Source organism: Bubalus bubalis, chromosome 23 (genome assembly GCF_019923935.1).
Source record: "Bubalus bubalis isolate 160015118507 breed Murrah chromosome 23, NDDB_SH_1, whole genome shotgun sequence".
NCBI classification, from domain to species: domain Eukaryota; kingdom Metazoa; phylum Chordata; class Mammalia; order Artiodactyla; family Bovidae; genus Bubalus; species Bubalus bubalis.
Window position 1 is genome coordinate 270550 of NC_059179.1, and position 15757 is coordinate 286306.

General features: G+C 40.8%; 1 pseudogene; it reads left to right on the plus strand.

Annotated features, from left to right (window-relative positions):
* The first annotated feature begins 12121 nt into the window (after positions 1-12121).
* On the plus strand, positions 12122-13107 carry LOC102389137 (annotated as a pseudogene).
* The last annotated feature ends 2650 nt before the right edge of the window (positions 13108-15757 follow it).

Consider the following 15757-nt stretch of genomic DNA (forward strand, 5'->3'; position numbering starts at 1 on the left):
ATCCATCCAATCTGGGGACCAATATTTAGCCAAAACAACCATTCTGGTGTGAATCCATGATAATTCTATCAGGAGAAGATAGAAACAAGAGGGATGGACTCTTGATAGACATCTCACTCTATAGGTTTCCATGTCTGCATTTCAGAAAAAGAAGGAGCTAAGAGTGGAGTTGACAAGCACCTAGCCAGAATTCATCACTCTGTTAGGTGTTAAACACTGCACTCACATTTTTTTCTCAATCTGTCACAGTGAAGACTTGGCCAGACCCCTTTTCACAGTTGGCAAAACAGAAACAGGGGGACTAGTTGATTTTTCCAGAAGCTGAGCTGAGGGTCTAAGAATTCCTGTTGCAATTTTAAGTCTATCAAACTAAATCCCCACCATCCTCTCGTGTAAGTTTCTAGAAACCAAATGGAAGTGGTTAGGCATAGATTGAGCACCTTGACACTATTGTCAATCACATGTACTTTTAAGCAAATAACTTGCAACATTTCCCTTTCAACTGCCATGTGTCAGGCACTATTCTAGGCTCTGAGGATACAGAAGTGAATAAAACAGAGCACCCTCCTTTTGGGGTGAATATCCACCAAAAGTCAAATTGGTGCCATCAACAGGTTGGGGAGAGAAAGGCTTGCCTTAGAAGACACAGCCTTTACCTGGGGAAGAATGGCTTGAGAACCTTGTTCAATGTCCTCTGAAACACCTTCACTTAAATAAAGTCCATGGAACTGACCACGGTTAAGATTCAGCATGGTGGGGCTCAGATGAGTCTCTAAGGAACCAAGTTCCCCTTTATGTTTCAGAGCATAACCAACCCTCAGACTGAGAGCAAGGTGGGTTTCATTGACATCAATATCACACTGTTCCCTTTCACATCAGTGTCCTTGGAAGCAAATGGAAATAAGCCACAGTTGAGAAGTAGAGAGAGGGCATCTGTGTGATTATTCTAATGCTGTTCTGACTCACCCTGAGAATTATCAATGAGTGGTTCTTTCCCACAGGATATGAAGTCTCTGAGGGGGGTAGTTGAAGCCATGGCAGGCTGAATGGGACACAGTTCTTAAAAGAGGAGAGCCCTCCTGCTAAAGATAAGACCCACAGCTGGGTCCACTCTCTAGACTGTGAATTAACACACTGTGTATCCTGGGCCAATTCTCACCTCCGAGCACTTGTCTGAGTTCTCAGCTCTTCAGTACCTGTCCAGAGAATGTATGAAGCTGACTGAATAGCACACATGGGAAATTTCATTAAGACCCAAGCATACATACCACTGTGTGTTTTCAATTGGCTGGTTTGATGTTTTGGCCAGCTGCATAGAAGAGCTACAATCCTGTTGGAAAGCTTGCTGAGAAACAGGCTCTTATTCTGGAGGAAGGATCTCACAGGATTTTTGGCTTGATGGGACACTGTGATGACTGTTGAGAAATGAATAGAAAAGTTGGAAGCAGTTTGGGGATTCTTATGTTTACAATGAAAGCATTGGAATAACAGGGTTAATAAATATAACTGAAACATAAATAATAGTAGATTGCAGCCCCTTTTCTGGCATCAGGAAAAAGTCCAACAGGTTCATTTATAGCAAAACCCCAAAGGCATCACAGTTAGAATGCTTTTTTCCCCCTGATTTTTTTTTTTCAGTTGCCTTCGGCACCTAGTAACCTTTCTATCTGTGCTCTCATTGCAAAGGCATAATGTGGTCAGTATTTCAGCAACTTCTACCTCTAAGATAAAGTACATTGCAGAAGAATATCTGTTTTTCCCCAAATTTTCCATTACTGACTTTTTTCCATTTAAAAATTCTATGACTTACTGCCAGTGACTCTTAAAAATAAGCTTTCTAAATTTGCATTAATAATATGAACACTATATGTAATGACAAGCAGTGAGCAGGCACTGAATAAGTGTTAAATGAATGGACAAATATATATGTTCTGTATCTATAAATGTACAACCTCAGCTGAAAGTTTATCCAACACTGAAACAGTTTATTCAGTTTACATGTCATCTTTTCATGTATTAAATTTGTGTGTTCAAATTAAAAAAAATGTGGGCTTTGGGAGTAGATTATAATTATAGTATAATATAGCTATACATGTTCTACTCTTTATTTACAAACAGGAGTGCTTTGTGGAAATGCCTAAGCTTAACACTCAGCAAGAAAAGCAGGTATCTCTTCTGGAATAACTCTTTTAAAGAAATCCACTTGACATACAATGCATTCCTTTGGATCTCTCTCCTTTTCTCAATCTCAGCTTAATCTGACATGAATCTCTAGGTCTTCACTCCAGAGCTTCTCATTCCACTTCAATCCTTTCCTGGAGTCAATTCCCTCCTATTTTTAATAACAGACTTTGGGGGAAATGGGCTTTTAAAAACTCTTACAGCTTTTTTTTTTTTTTTTTTTTTTTTAGCAATAACTTCTGAACTTCCACTTGGAGGAGAGCTCATTCCTGTAACCAGCTTCTATCACAGTTGCTAAAGCAATGCTGCCCAGAAGTGTGGCTTCCTTTGCTCAGTTCTCTTATCTCCTCTCCAAAGGGGAAACGTGAGAGGGAAATATAGAGGGATCTGCCCTCTGAGTCGGAGAAGGCAATGACACCCCACTCCAATACTCTTGCCTGAAAAATCCCATGGATGGAAGAGCCTGGTAGGCTACAGTCCATGGGTCGCTCAGAGTCAGACACAACTGAGCGGCTTCACTTTCACTTTTCACTTTCATGCATTGGAGAAAGAAATGGCAACCCACTCCAGTGTTCTTGCCTGGAGAATCCCAGGGACGGGGGAGCCTGGTGGGCTGCCGTCTCAGGGGTCGCACAGAGTCGGACACAGCTGAAGTGACTTAGCAGTAGCAGTAGCAGCCCTCTGAGTACAATACCTACCTCTTTTCACTACTTTCTGACCAACCAGCCTCCCATCACCTAATGGATGGATTCTCTCAAGTATGACGGGCAATCTAGAGACAGGAGATTCTTTACTCCTTTTTTCCTGCTTTACTACTTCTTTACCCACTCCTTCCTCTATCTTCCCACAAGAGATGAAGATGTACTGATTGTATTGCCCAGCACTCAGGACATGCCTCAGGTCACACTTGCCAGGAGCAGGCTCATGGTGCCTTGGAGGATTCCACGGATGGGGAGAGCTTTCTTGTCAGCATCCTTTTGCACACTGTGCAGAAAGTCTCTTCACAGAGCATTCATTTCTTTTCTCCAACTCTTCCACACTTTACAATGGCATGCTCAGTGGGCCAGACTTCTCTCTAGTTCTCTCGCACCCCAAAGTTACACCTGAGTGGGTTGCACCAATATTTAGATTCAAGGTGCAAAACATAAGCTCCTCTTAGACAGTGAGCCTGAATCACATACTTCAACTCAGCTTCTACCAGAATGTTAAGCCCTGTCTGGTCCTAGGGCCTGTTCAGTTATAAATTGAGTGGTACCGGAGTGCCTCTCATTATATGAGAATCCAATGTCTGCATTGTTTAAAAGAAGCAAAGCTTCTTAAAGAAAAATTATTCATTAATAAACTAACTACTTATAAAATTAATGTCTAACTGAAGACCCATTCTTTCAAGACATTAGTATCCATCCTACCAACATTATAGCAGATAATAAATTCAAGGACAGTAAAAGTGAAAAGAAATTGTAAATATTGCAAAAGGTGCAGGATTTCATGTAACTGATGAAAGCAATATCATAGAACTGCTTGAAATATGTCATGCCAATAATAAATGAGAATATACACAGCTTGTGAAGGTGGTGGTTTAATCACTAAGTCGTGTCTGACTCTTGCAACCCCATGGACTGTAGTCTGCCAGGCTCCTCTGTCCATGAGATTCTCCAAGCAATAATACTGGAGTGGGTTACCATTTCCTTCTCCAGGATATCTTCCTGACCTAGGGATCAAACCCGGATCTCCTGCAGTGTAGGCAGATCCTTTACCAACTGAGCTTACAAGGGAAGCCCTTATATACAACTTGACCAGTTAACAATTTAAGAAGAGAAAATAAAGATGTTGACAAAAATACAGAATCATGTGGGTAAAAATTAACATTTTGAATATTTTTGCAAAAGTAGCCCTTTTCTGACTATATGGCAAAAGTCAAACGTGAAGTCAAAAATATTTTATCCTACCATTATACAAGTGCATCTAAAAAGCATTAGTGACCTGTTTGGATGATCTATTGCTGCATAAGAAACCACCCATATATTTAAAGACTTAATAACAATGTAACATTTCTCCCCATTCCTCTGGATGATCTGGTAGTTCTGCTTTACATGGTACCTTTAAGAGTCTTAGAAGTTTTCTTGTTTAGCTGAGAGGATCACTGCGATACTCTTTAAATCTTGCTCATGTTTTCACAGAGACGTTGACCCTGAGGTCATGTTTTACTAACAGAACTGTGGATTTCATCTTCAAACCAAGGCCATTTTTCACTTTGAGAAATTTTTCCTTGGAGAGATGAAAGCAATTTTATTATCAAACCCACAAGGTCTAGTGCCTTTTCAGTTCTTCTAAATTTGCTCGAAATCTAAACATTTCCTTCTTTAGCTCAAGTAGCTCCTCCTGGACTTTACCACAGGTGTCTAAAAGGAGGCAGATGACACTTTCAACATCCTGTCCAGGAAAATCCTTAGCCAGACCCTAATTTCATGAGGCACCTCTTCTAGTTCCCATATTTTCACCAGCATAGTTCTGGTAACTGTTCTGTGGCTATAGAACTCAAGTTCTCTTTCCTGCAGCTTCCAGTAAGATAGCCTCCACTGGGTTTCAGCCTGGACCAAACAGACTCTTTGTCATTCCTCCAAATTTGTCCACTCTTCCACCAGACACAAAATCAATGCCACCTGTTGTGGCAGGACTCCACATGGTTCTGTTTTAGCTATCAACTGCTGCAGAACACATCATTTCAAATCTAATGGCGTCTCACAATTTCTTATTCCTTCTTACAGCTCTGTGGGTTGACCAAAAGGTTACTAGGCTTCAAGGTTACTAGGCTTCAAGAATGTTGCTGGCTTTGAGTTGGATATCTAGAAGATCTAAAATGGACTCATACAGATGGATGGAAATCAGTACTGGCTGCAGGCTGGGGGCCCAGTTGGGAGTTGGCTTAAGGCCTCCATTCTCCTCCAAGTGGGCTTCCCCACATGGCTGCTTATACTTCTTCACAGCATGGCAGATGGATTCCAAGAAAACAGAGCCCAATGTACAAGGACTTACCAGGCTTTCAGTTGCATTACTCTTGCTAACGCTCCACTGGTCAAGGCTCATCTGGACATGGCCAACTCCAGAATAAGCATGTGAGGGGACACCTGGGGTACAAGTGTAAAGCAAACCAGAATACTGAAGTGGGTAGCCTTTCCCTTCTCCAGGGGATCTTCCCAACCCAGGGATTGAACCCAGGTCTCCCTCATTGCAGGCTGATTACTTACCAGCTAAGCCACAAGGGAAGCCCACAGTGTATATGAACCCTCTGCCATGGACTTTATTATTTAACCATTGCAGCACTACAAGGTAAATATTATTAGCCTCATTTATTGATAATGAACTAAAGCAATAGTTTAGAAAGGTTATATTAACTTGTTTAAGTTCTCAGCGTCGTACTGCTAGTAAATGCTGGAGCCAGCATTTAAACTTTCTATTCTGTCTTCTCAATGAGTGATGGAAACCAAGGTTAATATTCCTCTTAGGGAGATATCATGATTCTGCAGTGGAAAGCTGACCACATTTTTGACCAGGACCCCCCTGCTTTACAAGAGGACTTCCCTGGTGGCTCAGACGGTAAAGCATCTGTCTACAACGTGAAAGACACAGGTTCAATCCCTGGGTTGGGAAGATCCCCTGGAGAAGGAAAAGGCAATCCACTCCAGTACTATTGCCTGGAAAAATCACATGGACAGAGGAGCCTGGTAGACTACAATCCATGGGCTCCCGAAGAGTCGGACATGACTGAGTGACTTCACTTTCACTTTCCCCTGCTTTACAAGGACCAGGTCAACATAAGACATGGTGTCTCAGCATCGATAGTCAATGGAATATCTCAGAACAGAATTGGGAACACATGTGACCCAGACATCCAAACAACCTCACTGGGATTTCTAGTTTATTTGTCAACTTTTCACTAATTCACAGTTCCTAGAGTACTCCCAGATGACAGAGCAGTACCAAAGCTTGAGGGATTTAGTGGATTATGCTGCTTCACCCACCAAAAAAATAAAAGGTATTGGAGCCAACTTGTGAACTTCTGCTAGTTTCTTAGACTACTACATAACTGGTCTGAGATGGAGTCCTAGGAGGACAAATTGATGCAAAAACACAAATAAAGCAAATACAAGAACAGTAAAGTGTAAAGGGTACTGTCTCTTTTTCCGACAATCAAATCTACCGAAACCAGGTTTCTGCCTCTTTATAAATGAGGTTACTTCAGACGTTGCTCGACTATAAATGCCACAATGACAGGAAGTATGGTGTCTCAGTCCTTGCTACATCACTGCACCCTGAAAAGTGGTGGCCACACTGTGAGCGCTCAACCCAGTGAATGGGTCATTGTGCAATCTAACCATGCATGGAATTTCCTGCTGATTTAGAGTAACCTGTTCTAAACAAGGTGTGTAGTGTGTGAGCAAGGATGAGAGTGGAGGCTTGTAAGCCTCTCCCCTGGGCTCCTGCTGTGGGCTCTGACACCACAGCCCCCACTGGGGATGCACTTTTAAGTCTCAAACTTATGGAAATTTTTGTGACATGAGGAAAGCTGCTTTGATACTGCCTGAAGAACTAGTTTCATTCTGTACATTTGAGTTACAAACAGAAGAAGAGACTGAAGGAAATCTCTGTAACATGCAGCTCTGGGATTATTTCAGGATGCCCAAATAGAGCACACCATGGCTCTCTCTATTTCTAGGGTGGCAATCTTACATGTGGGGACTTTACTAGGTGGAAGTGGCCTCTGCAAGCTTCAGTGCTTTTTGCTCCTGTTTTGCTCCAGCATGTCTTACATTAATTTTCTACTAGATTCCTGAAAGTCAGATAAAGAAACTTGCACCTTTGGCATGACACTATGATGGGTTTTATAGCACAGCAGGTAAACAATAGATATTAGTCACCCAGCCACCCCACCCCCAAAAAAAAGAGAGAGAAAGAAAATGCTAAATGCTAAGTCACTTCAGTCGTGTCCAACTCTGTGTGACCCCATAGACGGCAGCACACCAGGCTCCCCTGTCCCTGGGATTCTCTAGGCAAGAACACTGGAGTGGGTTGCCATTTCCTTCTCCAATGCACGAAAGTGAAAAGTGAAAGTGAAGTTGCTCTGTCGTGTCCAACTCTTAGCGACCCCATGGATTGCAGCCTACCAGGCTCTTCCATCCATGGGATTTTCCAAGCCAGTGGAGTGGGGTGCCATTGCCTTCTCCAAAAGAAAATGAATACCACCAAAACTTAACAGATGGAGCAAAAGAAGTTCTCAGAGGAAAGTTTATAACAATAAATGTGTACATTAAGAAAAAAGAATGCTCTCAGATAAGCAACCTAATAAGGAACCAGAAAAAGAAGAACATACCAAGCCCAAAATTAATATAAGGAAAAGAACAAAATGGAAATAAATGAAATAGAAACTAAAAAAATAACATAAGATCAATGAAACTAATAGGCTCTGTTTTTTAAAAATATAAACAAATCTTTAGCTAGACTCATCAAGAAAAAAAAAGGACTGAAATAAAATTCTAAATGAAGGAGAAGACATTGCAAATGATAGGATACAAGAACAAAGGATTGTTAGAGACTTCGATGAACAACTGTATACCAAAAAATCGGATAACCTAACAGATACAGACAAATTCCTCTTTGTTCTCATATATCCAAAAGCTCCTCAAATACCTAAAACACTCTTTCTTACTGTAGGCTTCTTTGAGACACTATGTAAGGTTATTATTATGTGACTTAGGTCTCTTTTATATTTCTTTCACATTAGAACATTCCTCTTCCTTTCCCATGTCATTGAGTAGCTTGAAAAAACTAGGCTCAGAATCCTGAAGGACTTGCCACACTTTGAATAAGTTACGAAGCCATTTCTTAAGCTGTGAACCACACCCTGGCCAGCTAGGATTTCCAGAGGCATATCGTTTGATATTGTGGACAATCTGCTTGTCTCACTTAATGAAACTGGTGTGTGTATCATCTGTGCCCACACCACCCTACTCCTCCCCTGAATCCACTTAGAATCCCAAGCAATAGCTTTCCTCTCTAGGAGGTCCCTAACAGTTTTCCAAGGAGAGCTGAAAAAGAGAGTCGTGTTTCCACAATCCAGAGAAATAGAAGCCTAGGGCTGTGTAGGCGCTCTGCTGGGAAAGAACACAAGTTGATTGTCTCAGGAAAACAAACAGCCAACAGTATCTGTGTTCTGGAGAGGAAGCTCCTATCACAAACACATGTAGAGAACTTGCCGAGATTTGGTAGCAGAGCTGCCACATCTCTTCTTGGAAGGCAGGCAGCAAGCAGCAGGCTGGGGTGCTCAGGTGGATTTCATGTGAACCCAAGTTTCTCCTTTCCTTGTACTTACACCCAGCCTGCATCACTGGGTTAGAAACAATAATATGGATGAAGCACCTGCAGCTCATAGCACCTCAGAGCCAGCACCTTGCTCTGGATGCTAAGGCTCCTGGGAAGGGGGATTGATAAGCTGGCAAGGGGCCTCTTCTACACACCAGCCCAGCAGCACTGGCAGCTCATCCTGGCCACATCTTGCATGGCTGCTTCAAGATTCTGAACTTCAAGGCAAGGCCTTCTGAGTTCCCACTCCCCTGGGCTAATTTCAGGATCCAGTTTTCTCCCAATAATCCAGGGGAGCCTGATAGGAACCCCTGGAGGAATCAGAAATGAAAAACTCTAAGATACTCCTTTTGATGAGCTAAGAGAGCAGCTCAAATGCAAACATGCACGTGCTTCAGTCTGGATGAACACACACTGGCTGGCTGTCAGCTTTGAGCCAGGCTTGGTGCTCGGCACTGGGGCGTATGGAGAATATTCCAGAGTACTCCAGACTGAAATATCCCACTCCTCCCAAAGCTGTCAGTCTGGGCACAGTTGTGTTCTATCCATCCCTGATCTTTTTTTTTTTTTTTTTTTCCCAAGTATTTTCAGAATGGATTCCAACTTAAATGTTTCTTCTATAGCTTATACTCCTCTTGCTACTGCCTTACACTATAAACAGATATCAAATCATACTAATTAAATACCATTAGCATCTTTGAAGACTTTTCAGATGGCAGAGTGGTAAAGAATCTGCCTGCCTGTCGGGAGCCAGCACGGGAGTTCCCACCCATGACAAAGGTCATGCGGAGAGACCTGATATGCCAAAGGCGACTCAGAGCTCGAGGGGGCCCCGCTGGACCTGCCATAGCATCTACCCCAAAACCAAAATCTGTCTGTTTTACTATTTCACGACTTTCACCAACTCTTCTAACATTAATGGGGTGGGGGGCGGGGGGGGGGTGGCTATCCCCGACAACATTTCTCTGTAAGAAAATCAACTTGAAACTCTAGTTAATAAGTCTCCTGGGCATAACAGGCGTGTTTCAATTCAAACGCCTCTAATGACTTTCTAGCTTGCCTGACAGGTTTGTTTGGACTCCTGCAGCTACACATGTGATTGTTTATAGCCTTCCAACTACAAGAGACACAGAAAGCTTAAGATATTCTAACAATGCAGAGCTTCTCAGAGAGTTAAAATTGTTAGAATAGAACTAGTAAAGGATTTCTTTGTTGAGCTAATGCTTGCTGCCAAGTTTCCATATCCCTTACCTACTGTGTCCCTGGGAGTGTATTAATTAATATAGTTGGTGTATAGAAATGTAAGTAGTAGCTTTAATGTTTGTAACCTTGGGCCCTTGAGTTAATTCTTTTCTTGTTATAGCCCACCACACTTTTGCCCTATAGGAATGCAACTTCATCTAATGCTTTCAGAGGATGGCGCCTGACTTTAGAATAATCACCTTTAGAGAAAAATATGTTTTCTGAAGAAAGGGTCATAAAATGTTAACAGGCCTCCTGGCCAGAAGATGATGGAAATCACCTAAAACTTTTGCATATGATAAGTTTGCAGAAAGAAAGCCTGGCTTTGATAAGGATCAAGGACTGCTAACCTTGCATGACTCTCCCCCTTCCCCCTTTATCCTCTATGCACAACTTAAGGTATAAAAACTACTTTGGAAAATAAAGTGTGGGCCTTGCTCACCGAAGCTTGGTCTCCCCATGTCGTTCTTTCTCTTTCCTTTTCCTTTTCAGGCTGATCCCCTGGAGTGCAGGGGCCCTCTGTGTTCACTTTCCTGCCTGGGCTTCTAAGACCCACTTGAGAAGGTGCCTAAGGTGGGGCATCTTCCGCGATTCAAGAGGGCACCTGCAGCCTACGTGAACAGAGCAAGTCCCTTGCTAGGGCTTTATTGGCTTTCTGCGTAAACCAAAGAATATCAGCCTCTTTTCTCTCCTCTATTTTCTCAACTGCAAAATTCTTTCCTTATTTTCTATTCTTTTAACCGCCAACACCACCCTCCGGAGGGAATCCCTGGATCCAGGCAGGGCTGGACCCCAGTAGCATGCTTCCTTATCCTTCACTATCTCTTGGAGTTTGCTCAAATTCATGTTCATTGAGTAGGTGATGCTCTTTAGCCATCTCATCTTCTGCTGCCCTCTTCTCACCATAAATGAAAGCACTGCATAAACTGTATTTATAGACATATATGTCCTATACATGGACATACATGTTTGATACATAGTCATGCATGTCCTGGTATGATTCACCATGTAAACAAATTTAATTCCCACTGTGGTCCATTATGCATTTCTTATTCATATCTGCCAAGTGGTCTGCTAAGTTTTAATCAGTCCCATCTGAAGGAAAAAAGTATCTTTCATAGATTATGTTTTGAGTAGTGGGTTATATGAATTTTGGGAATTGTGGTTTAAAAATTTATTGTATCATTAGCATATGCATTATATCCTAGATGACATATTAAAAAGCAGAGAAATTACTTTGCCAACAAAGGTCTATCTAGTAAAATTTATGTTTTTTTCAGTAGTCATGTATGGATATGAGAGTTGGACTATAAAGAAAGCTGAGCACTGAAGAATTGATGCTTTTGAACTGTGGTGTTGGAGAAGACTCTTGAGAGAATCCCTTGGACTGCAAGATCAACCAGTCCATCCTAAAGGAAATCAGTCCTGAATATTCATTGGAAGGACTGATGTTGAAGCTGAAATGCTAATACTTTGATCACCTGATGCAAAGAACTGACTCATTTGAAAAAACCCTGATGCTGTGAAAGATTGAAGGCAGGAGTAGAAGGGGACAACAGAGGATGAGATAGTTGGATGGCATCACCGACTCAATGGGCATGAGTTTGAGTAAACTCCGGGAGTTGGTGATGGACAGGGAGGCCTGGCGTGCTGCAGTCCATGGGATTGCAAAGAGTCGGACATGACTGAGCAACTGAACTGAACTGAACTATATCCTAGTATTGATATATTTTTAAAATGCCATTATGTGATTATATCTTATAAAGAATAAAAATAAAACTTTAAGGAATAGTACTATATATATATATATATATATATATATATGAAATACCTAAAGTTTTATGATTGTTTAACTTCTAAGTTTTGATTTATTATCTATATTTACATATGTCTGTCTAATTGTCTATGTTTCTATACCTATACTATAGTGCTTGTTAACCCAATACTATTGTGACTACTGGCTCAATATTGTTACAGTTTGCATATTTGATATGTTAAGATATTGAGCACTTTAACTAACCTATAAACATTAGCAGCCAATAGCATTTCAACTCTCAATTATGACAGCCAAAATGTCTCCAGACAGTGGAAAAATATTCTTGGGGGAGTAAAATCACTCTAATTGAGAAGAGCTCATCTACCTCCATATCTCCTACTGTCTCTATTTATGTATATTTTAATATGTGGCAGATGGATTTAATTTTAAATGTTCTAAATTGGAAACTTAAATTTATCTTACTTACCAGTTATGCATGCTAACACATCTTAGAGGATATTTTACACAAAATCTATTGACTGTTGCTTTGTCTACCCAGAATATGTTTCCTCATAAACCTGGATGGAAACACAGAATGGAACAGTGCTGAGTGAATTCATCCTCATGGGAATCACAGACCGTCCTGAGCTGCAGGCTCCATTGTTTGGGCTCTTCCTCTTCATTTACTTGATGTCCGTGGTGGGCAACTTGGGCATGGTCATCCTCACTAAGGTGGACTCCAAGTTGCAGCCACCCGGTACCTGGCTTTCACTGATCTTGGTTATTCAACAACTGTGGGCCCCAAAATGTTAGTAAATTTTGTGGCAGATCAAAATAAAATCTATTTTTTTGCACTACACAGCTCACTTTCTTTCTTGTGTTTATTATTAGTGATCTTTTTATTCTGGCAGCAATGTCTTATGACTGCTGTGGCCATCTGTAACCCTCTGCTTTACCCAGTGGTCATGTTGCAAAGGGTATGTCAGGTGCTGGTGGCAATGCCATATCTCTATAGAATATTTGACTCTCTTTTGTCGCTCTAAAGATATTTGACTCATCATTCTGTGGCTATAATGTCATCAGACATTTCTACTGTGACAGTCCCCCCTTGTTATCTTTGCTCTGCTCAAATGCAAATTAAATTGGACTGATTATTCTTATCTCAGCAGATTATTCTATCTGAATATTAAAATATTCAGGTTTTAATTTGGTTTTCTCTCTTCTGATAGTTCTTGTGTCTTACCTTCTTATCCTTGCATCCATTCTCAGGATGAGCTCTGCTGGAGGCGGGCACAAGGGTTTTTCTACCTGTGGGTCTTATCTGACGGTGGTCACAGTATTCTATGGGGCTTTAATATTTATGTATGTGCAGCCAAAGTCTAACCATTCATTTGACAGATAAAATGGCATCTTTATTTTACACTCTCATTATCCCTATGCTAAATCCCTTGATCTACTCTTTGAGGAACAAAGATGTAAAACATGCCCTACAAAGGACGTGGAAAAGGCTATGCAATTTTTTTTTTTTTCTCTTAAGGCTTCTGTACAATATGAATCCTATAATTTAGGTGATGGGCTTCAAACTGCTCTCTGTGTGTTTCTAAAAAGGATAAAATGTATGGAAATGTTCAACACATATTCAGAAATTGCCTTCTAAGGGCTAGCCATACTTCTATGTGCTATACATACATTAGCACACAAAGGGGGAAAATATCTGCTTTTCCTGAGGGGAAGAGGTGAATTACAAATATAAATAGGTAAATAGTACCATGCCTTAGAATGAGTTAGGACACTGTAAGGGCAAATAAAGAGAGTCAAGTGAGGAAGAATAGCATATACAAAAGGATTCAAATGGTTATTGTTATTCCCAACTATTAGAATAAATTTCCGAGTGTTTACATGTGTTTGTGCATGTACATGTGGTTTTATGTAAGCACATAAAACTCTTCTAATTTTTATTCACTATATTTCTCTAAGGCATGTATTAAAATTAAACTTATGGTGGTTTCTAGGAGGATCAGTGTAGTAAAATAATTTGAATTCATCATTCATCTGAACTAATTCAGATGCTCCCTTATCACATGGAAGATTTTAGGATCCTACTCTGTTCTCATCAGTGAAGTTGCTTTTATATATGAGCCCTAGACATTCTTTAGACTCAGCACATTTAGAAATTCAGTAACTCACAATATCTTATTCATCTAAATCAGACCGTTTCTTTGTAAGTTGTCTGACTCTTTGCTACTCCATGTGCTGCAGCATGCCAAGCTTCCCTGTCCATCACCAACTCCCAGAGATTGCTCAAACTCATGTCTATCAAGCCAGTGATGCCATCCAACCACCTCATGCTCTGCCGTCTCCTTCTCTTCCTGCCTTCAATCTTTCCCAGCAGGAGGGTCTTTCCCAATGAGTCAGTTCTTTGCATCAGGTGGCCAAAGTATTCTCTGAACCAAATACATTTTTTGAATTGTCTTTAACAATATTATATACTTGAAAGTTGCTAAGAGAGTGGGCCTTAAATATTCTCACCTCAGAAAAAAGAATGATAATCATATAATGTGAAAATGTTAGCTAGTGCTAAATTGTAGCCATATTGAACTACATAAATGCATCAAATCAACATGTTATAGACTTTAAATTTACACCATATTAACTATCAATTATGTCACAATAAAGCCAGAGGGGAAAAAGGTGAATTTCTTGAGAGTCTCCCATGGAAGCTTTGAGTTATATTTTTATATTTTATTGGGATCTTGATTCCTATCTGCTTTTTGATCAAACAAGATACATTTCCTTATCTGTCTGAAAAATGAAAATATTTCTTATCTAAAGTTTGTGTTCTAATTTTTGTACTTTTGCATAAAAGATCTACTCTATGCTGAACTAAATTTTTGTCTTTGTTATGGGATAACCTTCTTCAGTATTGGTTCATCAGTTCAGTTCAGTCGCTCAGTCGTGTCTGACTATTTGCGACCCCATGAATCACAGTGCGCCAGGCCTCCCTGTCCATCACCAACTCCCGAAGTTCACTCAAACTCATGTCCATTGGGTAGGTGATGACATCCAGCCATCTCATCCTCTGTCGTCCCCTTCTCCTCCTGCCCCCAATCCCTCCCAGCATCAGGGTCTTCTCCAATGAGTCAATTCTTTGCATGAGGTGGCCAAAGTATTGGCATTTCAGCTTCAGCATCAGTCCTTCCAATGAACACCCAGGACTGATCTCCTTTAGAATGGACTGATTAGATGTCCTTGCAGTCCAAGGGACTCTTAAGAGTCTTATCCAACACCACAGTTCAAAAGCATCAATTCTTCAGTGCTCAGCTTTCTTCACAGTCCAACTCTGACATCCATACATGACCACTGGAAAAACCATAGCCTTGACTAGACGGGCCTTTGTTGGCAAATTAATGTCTCTGCTTTTCAATATGTTATCTAGGTTGGTCATAACTTTCCTTCCAAGGAGTAAGCATCTTGTAATTTCATGGCTACAGTCACCACCTGCAGTGATTTTGGAGCCCCAAAAAATAAAGTCCGACAATGTTTCCACTGTTTCCCCATCTATTTCCCATGAAGTGATGGGACCGGATACCATGATCTTTGTTTTCTGAATGTTAAGCTTTAAGCCAACTTTTTCACTCTCCTCTTTCACTTTCATCAAGAGGCTCTTTAGTTCTTCTTCACTTTCTGCTATACCCACCACTATTATACACATTTGCAGACAATGAAACTGAGTTAGAGAGAGGTTAAGTAACTTGTCCAATGTTGCACAGTCAATAAATGATAGAGCTGGAATTCAAACCTCGATAACCTGGCCCCTGCTTTTAACCATTATGCTATACTGGTTCTCACAAGTAGTTATGAAGGAAAGAAAGAGAGATCAATGAGAATATCCAGCAAAGAAAACTGATCTAGACAGGAGCTCTCTGAGGAAACAATACATTCACAAGACAATCATTTCACCTAGAGAGCAGACTGTGCAAAGGCCCTGAGGTGAGAGGGGGCACAGAACAGTGAAGAAATTGAAAGGCCAGTGTATCTAGAATGTAGAAAGCAAGGGGGAAGTGGGGTATTATGTAGTTAGTGCAGTAGTCCAGGCCATATTAGACATATGAAACAGGGCCTCTTTGATCTTAAGGATTTTGTTTTTAATCCTAAGAGCAAGAAAAAAAAAAAGTATTGGTTCATAGGAGTGTGTAAAAAATGTTTTACTATATATGC